The sequence below is a fragment of the Stegastes partitus genome, unplaced genomic scaffold (assembly GCF_000690725.1).
Source record: "Stegastes partitus isolate 25-593 unplaced genomic scaffold, Stegastes_partitus-1.0.2 Scaffold174, whole genome shotgun sequence".
Taxonomy (NCBI): domain Eukaryota; kingdom Metazoa; phylum Chordata; class Actinopteri; family Pomacentridae; genus Stegastes; species Stegastes partitus.
Window position 1 is genome coordinate 743,794 of NW_007577905.1, and position 16,231 is coordinate 760,024.

Sequence of the window (16,231 nt, forward strand, 5' to 3'; positions counted from 1 at the left end):
AACACACACACATGGAAGTGATGCCATGTGCACTGGAACCAGAAACAAAGACTAAACCCCTTCTGAAATATTATGTCTTGGTTTTTATGTTGGGGTCTAAATCTAATAAGAGGTCCATTATGTTTGGAAAGCCCTGGGCAATGCCATACGCAACACTACAACCTCAGCAATGCATCATTTTAATAGGTACAGTACAGAAACAGTGAAAAGTGAAAGGGGTTTGCACATGATCCTGGCAGAGCAGCACTTAAAGTCCCCATAGATTAATACAGTGCAGATTAATTAAGAAGTGGGTGACGCTGGGGAAATTAGTTGCTTGTTTGAGGAGAAATCTCTTTTTTCCCATCTGCTGCTGGAGTTATGATCAAAGCCAACTTATGATCACAAAACATATGTATGTTCTTCTGTTGGGCTGCCTCTTTTTGCTCAAATGTAATAGTAATATCGAGGCCTTTCATGGGAATATGTCTCTTGGTGCAATTTTGGGAATCAAAGACTTCATTAAAATTTCTCAAATTCAGAAACAGAAGTCATTTTTTAAATAAATTAGCAGATTACGTTCACATTTTAAGCATTCCCTTTAAAATAAGCAGCATGTTTGTGCACGTGTTCTTACAGAAAACAACAATTAGAATATAAAATGAGTACAAAGGGCACAAAATACTAACTGAACGGCTTGTCCTTTGCTCATCTCCACTGAAGTTCGTCTTGTCATATTCACAGGATAGAAACAGGTGCACTGAGTGTGCAAGGCCGCTGTCAGTGCTTCTCACCCCATTTCAGACCAGCGGTCAGGTGTTGAGTGTGAAACAGCACCCTCGTGTGTTTCACTGCGAGCGCCATGCAGTTCTGTGAGTAAGTGTCTGAGCCAAAAGCAGCCACTTAGCCTAAAAATAGCAAATCCAGAATGATCTCACCACTCGAGAAGAGAAAGAAGAAAAAAAAAAAAAGTCCCAACATTTATTTTGCCAAAACCGACAGGGTTGAGATGGGGTGCACTGGGAAAGTAATCTAGCATGACGTGTGCCCTTTGGAGAAATGTAACTGTAAGGCCTTGAGATACTGTCTGGTGAAGGCTCCACTTGTGTTTAGTTACAAAGACAGAGACAGAAATTACTTAATTCAACCACGTTAACTGTGGCTTTGACTGAGGATCTCTTCTGACGCTGCATCATAGCTGGTTTTCAGTCGTACTATCTGACATCATAAATGAAGTGTCCTACGCAGTGGAAAATAACGAAGTATGTCGTCTCAAGTCATGTTTTTCGGTACAATTTTTTGGTACTTTTTTGCTCCTTTATACTTTTTCTCAACTACTTTCCAAGAGTTGCGTACTTTATTTCTCTGCTGTATTTATTCTGGAGCTGTACAATATTTACAGTGCAACTCAATGTAAAGTTTAGAATATATGATGTATTTTAAATTTAGACATATATTAATACAGATAACTGGCATGTAAAGCAGTTTAAATCAGCTCAGCCTTTACTAGTTTTCACACATTAATTTGCATCTTCAACATTTTTACATCTCTACGCTAAAATATAGAATTTTTTTTCTATTTATGATGCTTATAGATATGTTAATGAATGCATTATTTTATTCCATATTCTTTAGGATTAAGTTCCCATAGTTAATATTGATGTTTTGTAAAACCAAAACTTGTTCAGTTCATGACTATTGAAAATATTTTATTCACATTTACGATGCTGGAACACATCGATTTTTGCTTACAAACTGCTCAGGCAACTAACATTTTCTGCAATAATTTCTTCAGTTGACAAACTAATCAATTATTTGACGAAGATCTGTTCTCGTTAAGTTCAAAATTATTCACACTCATGCCAAATTTTGACCAGCAAGTTTATTTTCATTGGAAATTACATAATCAAATAACAAAAGAACACAAGAAATTGAGATGTAAAGAATAAATTCAAACTATTTTTAGGTTTTTTTGAGAACAGTGTTGCTAAACATGCCATGTTCATATCCCATGAAACCGACTCAAATATTTGAGAAAACGCAGCTTCCACACCGCTCCAAAGGGCTCTGGTAATGTCAGTCACGTTCTAGAGTGTTCCAGCACATTATAAACTGAGAACAGCTGATGCAGTAGTTCTCCAGTCAGTTACAAGTCACTTACAAGTCCTGGCCAAAACCAAAGAACAGAGTGAACTCACCATTATGGTCCATCACTGAAAGAGAGTTGTGCATTGTGGCGGCTCACAAGATGGGAAAAGGCTCCAAAATCTTTCCCTGCCAATGGCACTTGATGTAAATCTCAAAGAATGTGGTTGGAAGCCAAAAGTGACACCTGTGCTGGCAAGAATGATTCTGCAGGAGGCCAAGAAGTATCGAAAGATCACAATCAAGACCATTGTGATGAATCTGAGCAGTTTTGTACCGACATCTCGAGCAGACACAAGACGGATTCTTCTGGGACACTGACCCAGAGGTTGCCAGTCAGACACAAAAGCTCAGCGAGACTTTGCAAAAGCTCACCTGGACAGAGAAGCAAGCTGATGGTCACTAGTTCTGTGGCCAGATGCGATGGAAATGGAGTTGTTTGGACACAAGGAAGTGGCTCTAATTTGGTGAAAGAAATGAGAAGCAACGAACCCTATGGTCAAGTAAGGTGGCGATCATGTAATATTCCTGGGTGCTCTTTTCAGCCAATCTGGCAAAGTTTTAAAAAAGTAAACAGCATTAAGACAAAAGCAAACAGCATAAAGATTCTGGAGGAAAGCATGATCCAGTGTGCAGAAAAGGACAAAGATCTGAAACATGCCATCAGTGGGGTGAAGAACTGGTTAACAGAAATCAATATTTACATGCTGGCGTCTAGACCTGAATCCTATGACAGTCTGTGGAGGGAACTGAAGACTTCCAAAAAACCTAGAGATCATCACAAAAGAGGAGACGTGCAGGAAGATTGTTAGTAATTGTAAGAACCATTTGATTGCTGATTGCAAATAAAGGCTTCGCCGCTGATTACTAAGAAATTTGTCCTGAGTAATTGTGGACGTGGGACTTTCAACAAAAGAAAAAGAATTAGAAATAGGACAAATTCATCACTAACGTCTTGAACACGACGTCTTCTGTCACTTGTTTATGTAATGTCCACGCAGATGAAACCTGCTGATTGGATAGAAAATCACTATAACGCATCATCTGCAATGGACACAAACACTTTGGGGCTCAATTGCAAGCAAGATTTAGAATGTGTAATGTCAAAATGTGAAAGACCTGAATACTTGCTCCCTCACTGTATTCCACAGTGCACATAGAGATCATTATTTCACAGTGACATGACATGTTATGAATGGGTATGTCCTCAAACAAAGCAGATTCTGTGCCAGACTGAATAAAAACTACTGTGTGTCCATATGAAAATGAACCTCAATTGGAGTCCTGTCATTACCTCCCATCTCCCCTGCTATCAGTCTGTGATGTTGTGCAGTTTTGGTAGCAAGGCTTCCTTTGTCTTCTTTGTCTCTGTGTGTGTGTGTGTGTGTGTGTGTGTGTGTGTGTGTGTGTGTGATCACATGCTGGGCTTGTCTGTACACGCTGCCTGGCCACATTCCTTGTGGTCTGCTGGAGTTACTGTAATTCTGTTCCGTCTTTTTGCTCTCTCCAGATAAAACTTGGCACTTCCACACAAAATATTCACACTTGATTTTTTGGCCGTTTGCCCCCTAAGACAGTTTGATTGTTTTTCTGCAGGTCAGATAACTGCACCCAAAGTTTCTGTGCACTTTTTAAACATGAGTGGCAGCAAACCAACGTCCTGCTAGTGCGTCCGGCCTGCTGAGTTATGCAAGATGGAGGCTGGAGGTCACAGGAAGAATAATTTACTGAGATGTATTAGAAAGTACTTCAGCATCCCTGACCTGCCTGCCAATGGGAAGTTATGCATAGTTGAATGAGAAGTTGGCCCAGATGCTTTGAATTCACGAATTCAGGAGCCAAGACTATGTCATGTCCTTGTTCTCTCTTGGGTAAACACGAGAGTCGAGCCTTGAATCTTAATGCCACATTTCTCTCCTTTGTAGTTCAAACTATTTCTCCTTCTAGGCTTTTGTTCTTGGCATTCAACACAACAACGTTCAGCATCGCAGGCACTCAAAGCTCTTCACAATGAAAATGCTGAAACACGAATTATATATATGTATAAAAAAAAACTAAACTAAACCAAAAAAAAAAAATCCTTTAGTGGCATCAAACCTTGGAGATGATTTTGTGCTCATTACTTCATGTTTTCTTTGTCAACAGCATTTTCTCTGATGCTTCAGCACAATAAAGGCGAACAGATTTCCACGTGCTGTGTGTGGCATTAAAATTACTCTTAAAAACTTGACAGCAGCATTTTTCTTCAGAATCAGTGTCAGCGTTTCAAGATGATTCACCAACCTCACTGAAAGCAGCATTCATAGGAAACTCGTCAGCAACTGTGAGACTTGGAAATAGTGAACATTCACAGGTTTGTCAGTGGTAACTTCAAACTGTTTGTTGGATGTTTTGCTTAAGAAAATTGTAGGTGGGAAGTTTGCATGTTCTCCCCGTGCAGCGTGGGTTCTCTCCGGGTTCTCCGGCTTCCTCCCACACAGCCCAAAAACATGTTGAGGTTAATTGGTGATTCTAAATTGTCTGTAGGTGTGAATGTGAGTGTGCTTGGTTGTCTGTCTCTAAGTGTAGCCCTGTGATAGACTGGTGACCTGTCCAGGGTGTCCCCTGCCTTCGCCCTAAGTCAGCTGGGATAGACTCCAGCCCCCCCACGACGCTAGTGAGGATTAAGCGGTGTGTAGATAATGGATGGATGGAATTGTAGGTGGCATTTCACACCCTGGCCCTGCGATGGACTGGCGACCTGTCCAGGGTGTCCCCTGCCTTCACCCTAAGTCAGCTGGGATAGACTCCAGCGACCCTAGTGAGGATTAAGCGGTGTATAGATAATGGATGGATGGATTTCACAACCTTCAAACATACCTGAGTACAAACAAAGCTTTAATCTGCTGCTGAACCGATGCTTAAACCTAGCTGGTCCCAGGAGGTACAAAAACCTTTCTGAGGCTAAATTTAGCTGGAAGGGGGAAGTTTGTCTTGCACCCTTACAAGAAAACGTCTCTTTACTCTGTTTTTGGCAACAACATGATGAAAAGAAGGATGATGATTTTGTCTCCCTCTCTGACATCAACACTGAGTCACTGTTTGCTGTCAGGATCATTCTCCTCAGCGCCAAAACAATCTCTGGCATCGCTTGGCTCATTACATTGATTAAAACAAAACACCCTGGCACACACACGCTGACGCACAGCTTCTTGTGTCTACTCCTATGGGGGATACAGTGAGTCAATGTGATTACTCAACCAGAGCATCTGGTTGTTGTCGTTTGAAGTCTGTGCGACTTGGCCGGCACCCCCCCCGCCCCCACGCGGCCACATCACCGTCTATATGATCCGCATCATTAGTGGTTGCGCACACAACGCAGCACACATTACCGTGTCACTCTCTGACCCCGACAAAGATCCGCCAAAGTGGGCTCCACTTGACAAATGACTGCCTCTGGCCCTTTCTGCAGCAGTAACCGCTCCCCAACCTCCGTCTTCCCTCGGCTCTCATCCCCTCCACACACACCTGTGCAGGCCCCTGAGCTCAGCCGTGTTCAAAGCTGAGATAAAAGCTAACATTTACATCCAGCCACCTGCACATAACCATCAGCCACTGGAGCACCGCAAACCCCCCTCCTGCTCCTCCACCACCTCGCTCTACTGACACACACAGCAGTCATCCATCTTGGTTGGCCTCCCGGGTCTCTAATTATGCTCCGGGTGGGTGACACCCTCTGGAATGTTTATTGTAACGTGGTTCAGCTTTATTTCTTTTAAAATAAAGACAAGAAAAGGAGGCGAAACAACATAAAACAGATGCAGAAGGGAAGAAAGGCAGAGAAGGATTTTAGTGAACATAAGATATCTATCAGGACTAAAACAATTTAATTAGTGATACTTTAGTGCAACTTGGGTCTCCTTGTTCCATTTTGTCTGCAATTCCCATCCAACACGATCACACCAAAGTTACAGCTCAGGTCTGGAAACACGCTAACAACGCTACAACTAAAAACTGTAAAAAAAAAAACAAACACTTATCAGGTAGTTTGTCTACTAGATTATTAAATCACTTTATGTGGTTTAAACTGAAAGCAAGCACATTTCCCGACAATAGCTCCTCAGCGAACACAAGTATAGTAAGTACAAGGGTCAGAAGCTTTTCAAAATAATATTCAAGACTTGACAAAAGATTGATTTAAAATTTTGCTTGGCTATCTCATGACAGACTGAAACGCCACCAGACAACAAACATCAACACATGTAAATAGTTTAACTAATGCAGAGGAAAAAGTTGAAGTGAAAAAACAACTTTTGGATTATACCTGTTTTAGTTAAGCCACAGGAACACAGAAACAGGCTGCTTATCAGATGTTATTATTATTATTATTTCTCTGGGCTACTTCATAAGGCTACAAATGGAATAAGTCAAAGAATCTCCACTTTAAGAGGCGAGCACGTCTCATCTTGTAATCAGGACTCGTACGTACACTCTGTCACATCCCCCTTGTCCAATCACACTTCCTGCTCTGGCCCTTCATCTCATCAGCCCTGGACGTCCTACTGGCTCCGTGACTACCTGCATGTAGCACAGGACCTGCTCAGCCTGGGTTTCCACACTATGGGTGTTCTTTTTGCCCAAGTTCTGTACAGTCAGCCACCAGCCTGGTTCTTTAGTTTTCAGCCATCCAACATCCCTTCAATCCTAAATATATATATCTATATCTTTTTATCTCACTCACTTTTATCTCCTCTGCTTTCTGTCTAGTTATCCGGTCTGTCTATTAAATCTAGCTTGCTCAAGCTCGTTAAATAGCACCCTCATTTTCCAAACATATCTCAACAACAGGCAACTGAATGTGTTTCCTACGCAGAGTGACGCATTTTTCAGCAGTTTCTATGAGGGGTAAAAAATTAGCATTCTTCTTACCAAGGAAGTAAAATGGACCCTTTAGCAGTTTTAGTGCTAATACCACTGAAAAACAGAAATGTCCTTTAAGATGACGACCTGCACAGGTTGATGCGAGTCCTTCCATTTACATATTTGTGTTGGTTTGTTTGTGCAGTTTGTTTAGAGAGGGGTAAGGGGAAGTAGCTTCCCACCAAGGGGCGAAATAATGTCTCTGGGGCTGAAAAAGACAACCAAAATGGAGGAGTCAAACACTGCATTTCCTCAAACAGCCACTGGAGGCTCCAAAAGCAAATTAAATTCCCATAGATCTCCATGTTAAAATGACCCACATAACAGCAGAAACAAACATGTTTACAGCCTGGTTAAAAAACATGCATTTAATCGTTTAGCTAATTTCCACATTCCTGACAACTGTAAGGATGGTGAATTACTATTACTTACTATTTAAATTGTGTTAAGGCTTAAAGTTATCCATATTTAAGGGCGTAGCTGCCTTCAGTGACAGGTGGATGTTGTCATGGGACAGAGACGTCTACATGGCCCGCCTCAGCTCCGCTCATCCTCCACCTTTGTGCTCATTTTTGGCTCAGCTGGGAGTCAGGCACTGCCAAGATGGTGACAACTGGGGCCAGCACAGAAAGCTTCAAAACCACAGTTCAGGAAACCTATGGGTGACATCACGGAGGGTTCATCCATCTTTATATATAGTCTCTGGTGTCAACCCAGTAGCCACCTTTTTGGCCGCAGTGAATGCCTGCCATTCATGTTTCTTGCGCCTTGTCAAAGGGCAAAACATACTGAAGGCCTCGAAAGTTTCACAACCAAACCCAAAACCCAAAGCTAAAGCGTCTCGGCCCTTGTAAACCAGAGCCTGGTCACTGCGTAAGTGATCATTCCATTTTTAGGAAATCCTATAAAAGTGACTGATTTATTGGGTGATGCAATAAAATTTATGGTTGCTGTGGTTCACTTGTCTGGACAACAGTGAGAACAATATGTCAAAAGCAGTTATGTGAACATTTTTAAGGGCTGTTGCTTTAACCTAAAAGAGCAACATGTACCTAAATAGTTAAAGGACTGACAACAAATCAAATAGAAACTGTTAATTAAATCTAAATTACATTTTATTCAAATTTTAAATGAATTCAAAGATGCCCATGCTAAGAGTAAATTACCATATTACTGAAGATGCAAATTCTTGTAAAGTAGTTTCAACAGTAAAACAGTTTTGCATCTTGAGTCTAACTCTGCCATCTGTCAATCTTACTGTACCTGTGTGCTGGTCATGCTGTTTCCAAATGGCACAACAGTCCTTTGTTTTATCATTTTTACCAGACAGCAGAAGCTTCAGTGTACAAAACAAACAAATGGGAAACCAAAAATAAGAGAAAACTACTATATTCAAACGTCAAACACAAACCCTCTGAGCTCAGACACTTATGAGTTGATACATCATGTGAGGTATAAATTTCATAGTAGTGTCTGAAAATTCAAGTCATTGGTAATTATGTACGCTTCACTTTCACGGCATCTATCTTTATCCAGATATTCCTGAGAAGGCAGGCTCTTCCTCGTTCTCTCTCTGCTGTGGAGCCGTGTGGTTGCGCTTTATCTTAAATTGATTAATCAGAATTAAGAAAACACAGCGTTTTGCCTTCAGAAGTGTAGCTACTCTTTGTAATAGTAATAAAAGTGTTTGATACATACTTCATCAATTCTAACCGCTTTAGCTCCGAATGTTTGACTGAGTTGTCAACTTTCATCGCTTAATCCTCACTAGGGTCATGGGGGGCTGGAGTCTATCCCAGCTGACTCAGGGTGAAGGCAGGTTCACCTGGACAGGTAACCAGTCTATCACAGGGCTACACTTAGAGACAGACAACCAAGCACACTCACATTCACACCTACGGACAATTTAGAATCACCAATTAACCTCAACATGTTTCTGGACTGTGGGAGGAAGCTGGAGAACCTGGAGAGAACCCACGCTGCACGGGGAGAACATGCAAACTCCACGCAGAAAGATTCTGGTCCCTATGTGGACGCAAACCGGCGACCTTCTTGCCGCGAGGCAAAGGTGCTAACCACCAAACCACCTTGCAGCACTAAGGCAACTTAAGGCACTTAAATGTAGTCAGCTGAATGTTCACAGACATGATGCCAACAGCAGCAGACTGGAATATGCCACATCTACAAATATAAAAACAATCTATAGAGCACTTCTGAGGCGGCACCAGATATCCCCACACACCACCTCAGTGTGTCTAACAAGATGCTGTGATTGACTGCGTCAAAGCCTTCGCTGAGGTCCTGGAGCACAAGCATTTGGCACATACTATCATCAGCAGCCATTTAACGGTTGTTGGTAACCGTCGGAGTCAGCATCGGTTTTATTGCAAAGTCGACTTTTACATACAAAGAATTTGACCTTTGGTGAAAAACTTGAAAGGCTGTTTGTGACCCTGAGCAAAACTTCCAGAGCTGTGACGGAAACCTTTCAAAGTGTTGTCATTTTCCAGTGAAACTGCGTGGACACAGTTTTACCTTTTTTTTTCTTTTTTCTTTTTTTTTTACCTAATACAACCTAACTTGGACATGGGTATAGAGTTTTGAGGGAGAGAGCTTTTTGGGTTTTTTTAGCAGTCAAAAAAAAAAAAATAAAAAATCTGGGACACAATCATTTGACAAAAACCTGTTAAAAACAGCAAGAAAACAGTCCCCAACACATTCCATTGCTTTCAGTAGAAACTGTATCGGTATTACTTCAAGAGGCCTGGAAGACACATTTTTATTTGAGTCTGTTTCTCAAAGTTCAAGGTAGTGGGATAAAATAGAGTCAAGTTTCATGTTGTTGTTAAAATACACCAAAAGTAGGAGTCATCTGGGTAATAGAGACATTAGTTGACTCAATTTTTCAGTAAAAAAAATCAAAAACATTTCAAGTTGTACATAAAAATCTAGGATTATGCTAATGGGAAGAAATGAGTTCCAAATGAAGTCCTTGTTTGCAACATTAACCACACTGCTGCATCAAATAATAACTCTTACATAATATTGCAGCGTACAGACCTTTTCCATCTACACTCTGCGTTCCTATATTCCCGTTTACAGCCGTGAATATTGCTATTGATCCATGACTGCGTTCTCTCAGAAGCCTTTGACCAAATCTTAAGAGATGCAATATTATTTAAATCCATCAGCCAAATCATAACAGGTGATGTCTAGATTTCTATGTGAAAATGTGCACCAACATACAGATCAAGTACAAAATGTACATTTGGATTTCATGGTAATATTCTTGGGCCTTAAAATCCTACAGAAAAACATTCTCTTAAACACGTTGCTAACAATGAAATGTATTCACATTCATAGATATACTGTGCACTTCTCACTGAATGAAATGTTTGTTTTTAGTTAGTTATTAGCCAGCTTCCAATGTTTAAAAAGATACCTCTGAATAAAAACCCTGCTTTACATTTAATTACAGTCGTGACTCGATAATCCGACACTAAATGTAAAACCTTCTTTTGTGTCGGATTGTCAAGACGGAGGTCGAGATACGAGGAGGGCTTGATGCTGGAAGGGCAAATCGTTGCTAATATTCATTATTTACTGTTGTTATAATAACTAGTAGGGCTGGTCCAAATAGGCTCAATTAATGATGAATATCAGAATATTTGGCGCGGTCCGGGGGAAGGGGGGGGGACTCCCATCCCGGGGGTGCGTTCCAACAGGGTGGAAGTGGTTGGAATGCCACTTCCCCACCGCCGCCACTATCCATGTTTACTTCTGTAAACACTGAGCACGCTCGCTGCGTGTGACTTCGTCGTGTCCTCTTCTGCGGGACAGTTTTGGGTCGTATGAAGTTCACACAGCAGATCACATACAAGTCGTATTTAATTGGAAATGTGAACAAACTCGAAAAAAATCGGTTTTCACAAAAAAATAAATCTGAATTGAGCATTAAGTGCTGCAGTGTGAACGTAGCCAATCTGTGGGATTGTTCAGTCAGATAATACGCCGCTATCCTGATTGGTGACAAAAAATGTCATGTCAGAGTCAGAATCCAAGGCTGTCGTTATGTTCAGGCTGTTTTTAATGGGTTCTGATCATTTTTTCTAAAAAAAACCTGTTGGATAGCAGGTTTCCAGATTGTTAAGGGTCGGATTATCAAGTCACAACTGTAATAATGCAGGAGATGGTTGTGAAGGATTTCTAACGTCATGCTTCCCCTGCTGGTTGACTGAATTTAGCTCCATCTCACTCTGTTGAACTTTTCTCCTTTTAGAAGTGTCTTTTAAACAGCTGCCACATGTTAGCACATCAGCTGGCTTGTTAAGATTTGGGTCCTGTAGCACAATATTAGGCAATGTTGCTGGTCACTGTTTTTCATCACTGGGAATTTCAGTGGTTATAATATTCATCATTAATAATTTCTGCGACTTCAACAGACTTATCTAGCACCTGGTTCTACAAGTAGGAATCAATCCTTGTCCAGTTAGGTGTTCTACTTGGAAAACCGATTTTAAACTTGAGCTATAGAAGTGAGGTGGAAACCTGAATCCACTGAGATGTATTTTCTTTCCTCATTCAACAATTAAGGTCAAACATGCTTCATAACACACCACAAATAATTACTCAGGGAACCAGCAACTACTGCAGCAACCTTAGCATTTAGAAAACTGTTTACTTTTATGGAAGGAACACCTCACTCTGCAAAGATTGGTTGTAGCAAGTACATAATGTGTTTTTTTTTTCTTTTTTGTCTCCAAAAGTAATAAAAGTTTGGATGATACAGCTGTTTGTTTAGGTGCAACTTTAGCAGTTATGAGCTGTTTGTATTAACGCAGCCACAACAGCAATACGAAAACTATTATATTTATCATTTTGGTTGTGTCAAAGAGGCAAAAAGGTTGTTGTTTGGGCAACTTTAGCTCGGTATCACACATGTCTTTGGTCAGATATATGGGTCCCTGACAGGGCTCATCTCAGTGGAATGCGTTTGTAAGTATTTCCCAGAAAGAAGCTAATGTCTGGTGCAGGACACTGGGTTTTGCAATGACAAAGTCTACAAGAATGCTTCAAAAACTAAAGAAGCCATTGACTGAATATGCAGCCAGTCTAGCTTTGAAGCTTTTGGATATCAGTGGAAACCAAGGAATGAGAATTAGCACCGACACACCTTCAGCCGTTCACATCAGCCTGTCTCTGTGTAGAAGACTTTTCAGCACTAGTGGAAATGAAAAACAAGAACAGATCTCAGCTTAGGGTGAAAGATATCTTTGTATTAACTCATCACAGACAAGAAGAAAAGATGGAAGCCAGAAGCCAGTGATTCCCGCCATAAAGGCCCCACCCAGTGAACCAGTTTGTGGGAATCCTCCTTGTGTGGATCTTTGTGGTGGGCTGACAATGACAGTACATATGACTCACACGCAGGAAGAGCAGCTGATGGTAACCGAGGACCAAATCCATGACACCGAAGCTTGAATTAAATCTCTAAACAACAACAAATCATCACAGGAAACAAAAGTTTTCTCTCTCGGGCTGGCGTGACACTTGATACAAATCCTAACTTAAATAGTAGGAAACCTTGTTTTGCTGAAACAGAACAAATAAAATTATCGAAGGGCTTTCTTGACATTTGGAAGTGGTGTGTTTTCTTTTTAGAGTTGTCAGAGAGTCTTCAAAGGATTGCAGAAAGTGGCCACCGCACTGAATCAACCTCAACTCAAATGCCTTTTTTTTTTTTTTTAAAGCACAAACAACTCCAGGGGGTTTAGCTTTGTGGGGTATATTGAGGCCAGACTTGTTTTTACGCCGTACCTCGTTTTTTCCCCAGACAGACTCGACAACATTGCAAACATCCTGTGATGGGTGTCTTTTTCTCTTCATTTATTTAGGAGAAAGCAACGAGAGAAACACAAGCCGCCATATGCAAAATGTAAACTGCTGATGAGAAACATACTTCGAGGATGCAAACTTTGTACGGCGACGCTGTTTACAAGAGCTGAATAAAAAGAAGATGGCAGGCCTCTTGACGTCATATGCCAGCAGCTAAACACTCCGTGGCCAAGTGAAAACAGAAACGCAGGTCTGCAGAGTTTACAGTGACATAGTCCATGAACTCAGTTTCAAGCCACAGGATGATGGGACAAATGCATGTTTGCAGGTTTACGGGCTCAATCTATAAACAAGGCCGTCCTCTGCACAGTCGATGCTAATACACCATGCAGTTCTGATGTTTGGCAGGTCACATACTAAATCGCAGTCCCAGTTTGAAATGAAATTAGTCAGGGGGAAACAGTGCCTTCCACGCAGCCTTCTCAATTCAGAAAGCACTGCAACTTGTAGCCTGTGAAAATCAACTGAGGGAAAGAAAAGCTGCAAGATTTTTGTTTGTGTCCATAACAGCAAGGTTGACTCTGGGAAAGGTAACAAAAATCATCTGGCCTACTTCCTATTGCTTCCTGCTACAAAACAAACAAAATAAATCACTGACAAAAAAGCCAATTCACCATTTTACATTGGGGTTATGTGGTGCACTATTGCTTGGTCAGGAATAATAACTGTCTACAGTTGGTTGCTTATGTGTGGCAGAGAAATAGCATCATCACCAGAGTGCAGCGAATTCTCCGAACAAGACTTCAGTTTTCACCTCAGGTCTCTAAGCTCAGCTGAGCTAACCTAACAGGTGCACATTTACCAGAGGAAACCTGTCGTAAACATCATCATTTCAATCTTTGCAAGCAAGCAAATGAACATATTTCCAAAAATGCCAAATTTAAGTTAAAATTTCACAATCTATTTTAAGTAAATCTCGCTTCAGAGACAGATCTGCACACAAGGGATGTCACATAGCTTGTGGTGAGCTAACCTGAAGCGTGCAGTGCTTGGTAGTACTTTTCAGGAGTAACTACCATGAAGTTTACTTGCAAAAGGCTTAAAGGTGGAGTATATTAAGAAAGTTAGCATTTTAAGACAGTCAGCATGAGCTAGATTTCCTGTTCCTCTCACTGTCATGGTTTTTTAATATTCTTATTCAAGAAAAAAATAAAAGGAGAGAGAAAAAAATAAGCATTTTTAATACCTGCACAATGCACGGAAATGTTTGGATTTATAGCCTAAGTACAATGATGTCTTATGTACAGCATGTTAATGACAGCGTTCCTGCATCAAAATCACCTCAGAGCAGCTGAGAAGCAAATCAGAATATCAGCACTGAATCCAAATGAAGCTCCTCTTCCTCCCGCGTATAAATATCAATAACAAAAAATCAAGGTGACGATGGTGCGACTCCCGTGTCTTCTCAATTAGTGCAAAGCTGAGCGAGGACAGGGATGTGAATACTTATGAGATCTTTGACCTTGTGGTTGAGACACACTGAGGAAGAGAGAGCAGATGATGAATCACGGTGACAGGAATTCATAATAAGACAGGGAGCAAAAATAAAGGAACTCCAACGCCCCAGTGATATTAATCTCACGTTCGCAAGCAGGTATATACACAGACGCAAACAGAGAGCACTCAGAGACACCGCAAGTGAGTCTAGACAGTAAACAATATCTGCCTCTAGGGCCTGAGAATGTGGGCTAACGAGATACAAAACGGAGTGCAGAAATCTTGAAAGCGAGCAAACGTCTAGATAAACAATTGTGAAAGAATCGTTTACTCCACTGATTAAAAAAAAGAGAGCGGATACAAACAGAAGTCTGTCAGACCACATGCATCAGAGTAAAGAACGGCGAAAAGTTCTGAATCACTGGATACTGAGATGTTCTTCATTAAGGCACTAATGTCAGTAAATGCAAAAGATGAGACAGAGGCAAGTCTGGGCTAGCATCCACTGATATGGTTTCATTTCAAAGATATGTACACTGTGTGTGAGCCTCCACAACGACTAACAGGGTTTCAGAGTGTGTGCTCACCCACACAGAGAGACGCACACAAACAAATCCGTCGAAAAACTCCTTGTACACAGAGCCGAGATTTAATTCTTTCTTTATCATATTTGTGCATCGTACAAGTTCCACAGTGCACGATAAGGAGAAAAAGGGGGAAAACACAAGGCAAGCGTGGAGGACTATGTGCCTTTTGAAGTCGTCTTTCTTCTTGGAATTAGCTTTGGCGTAACGTGGCTAGTTAAGCAGATCATTAAGTGTAATGGTTGGTGAGGATTGCAGAGCTTTATCTCTGATGGCAAGAACAAAGTTCCTGATGATCTAGGGGATTCTGGAGCTGGATTTGATGGGAATTCCCATGCCTGCTGGAACAGTTTACTGTGAAACATTTTGATCTGTGCTAACAGACAGGTGCTATCATAAATCTAGAGTCAGGGAATTACTGACTCAGCTTTACATACTGAGACGTAAGGTATACGAGGATAAAGCTATCCTTTGACAGATTATATCTGGAGACTTAAGGTTGGCCCCCGGACAGATGACAGCATTTTGATGTCTGGCAGGGACATATGACAATAAATGAATGGCTTAGGAATATAGAGACGAAAAGAAATCCATTTTAAATAGTGGAAGGAATGTAAAATAATATAGTCTATCACACAATACAGGCTGGTAGGTGTCAGATGGGATGTAAATTCATTCTGCAGCTTGACAATGACATACAGCCAGAAGTATGGAAAAGCAGAAAACAGATTACCTCAGACCTCAGTATTGCAAAAATATGTCCCAGCATAATATTATAAAGCATCTCAGACGTATTGCAAATGCTTACAATCTCAGCGCTGCGCTGTATTTTCAAAACTGTTGCTGAAACTCAACAGATGTCAAACCTTAAACACTTGATGCTTTCACCAGCTCAGTATTGACTAAACAGAAGACCACACAACAATAAACCAATTGGCTGTACATGCCGTCTAATCAAAGCATACGGAAAGAAGAAATCACAAGGGTTGCAGTTTGCCTTCCAACCCCGAAGTGAATGGAGATTATGGAAAGCTGTGAAAGCTGGTCACGGGGCAGACGAGTTCAGATCTGTAAGGGGCTAAACTTATTCAAAGGGAAACAAACAACGAGGACAGAGAAGGACTTCCTCTTTGCATGCTGTGCAGAAGTGCCAGGGTGCACATCTTTATTCATGAGAACAGTTGATCTGTGCATAAAAGTTTATTTTGAAAACGGTTGGTATTCCTTTCAGCTGAGAAATCAGAGAGGAATGTTGTTTGAGGATTATCACCACTAAAATGATTTCTCAGACT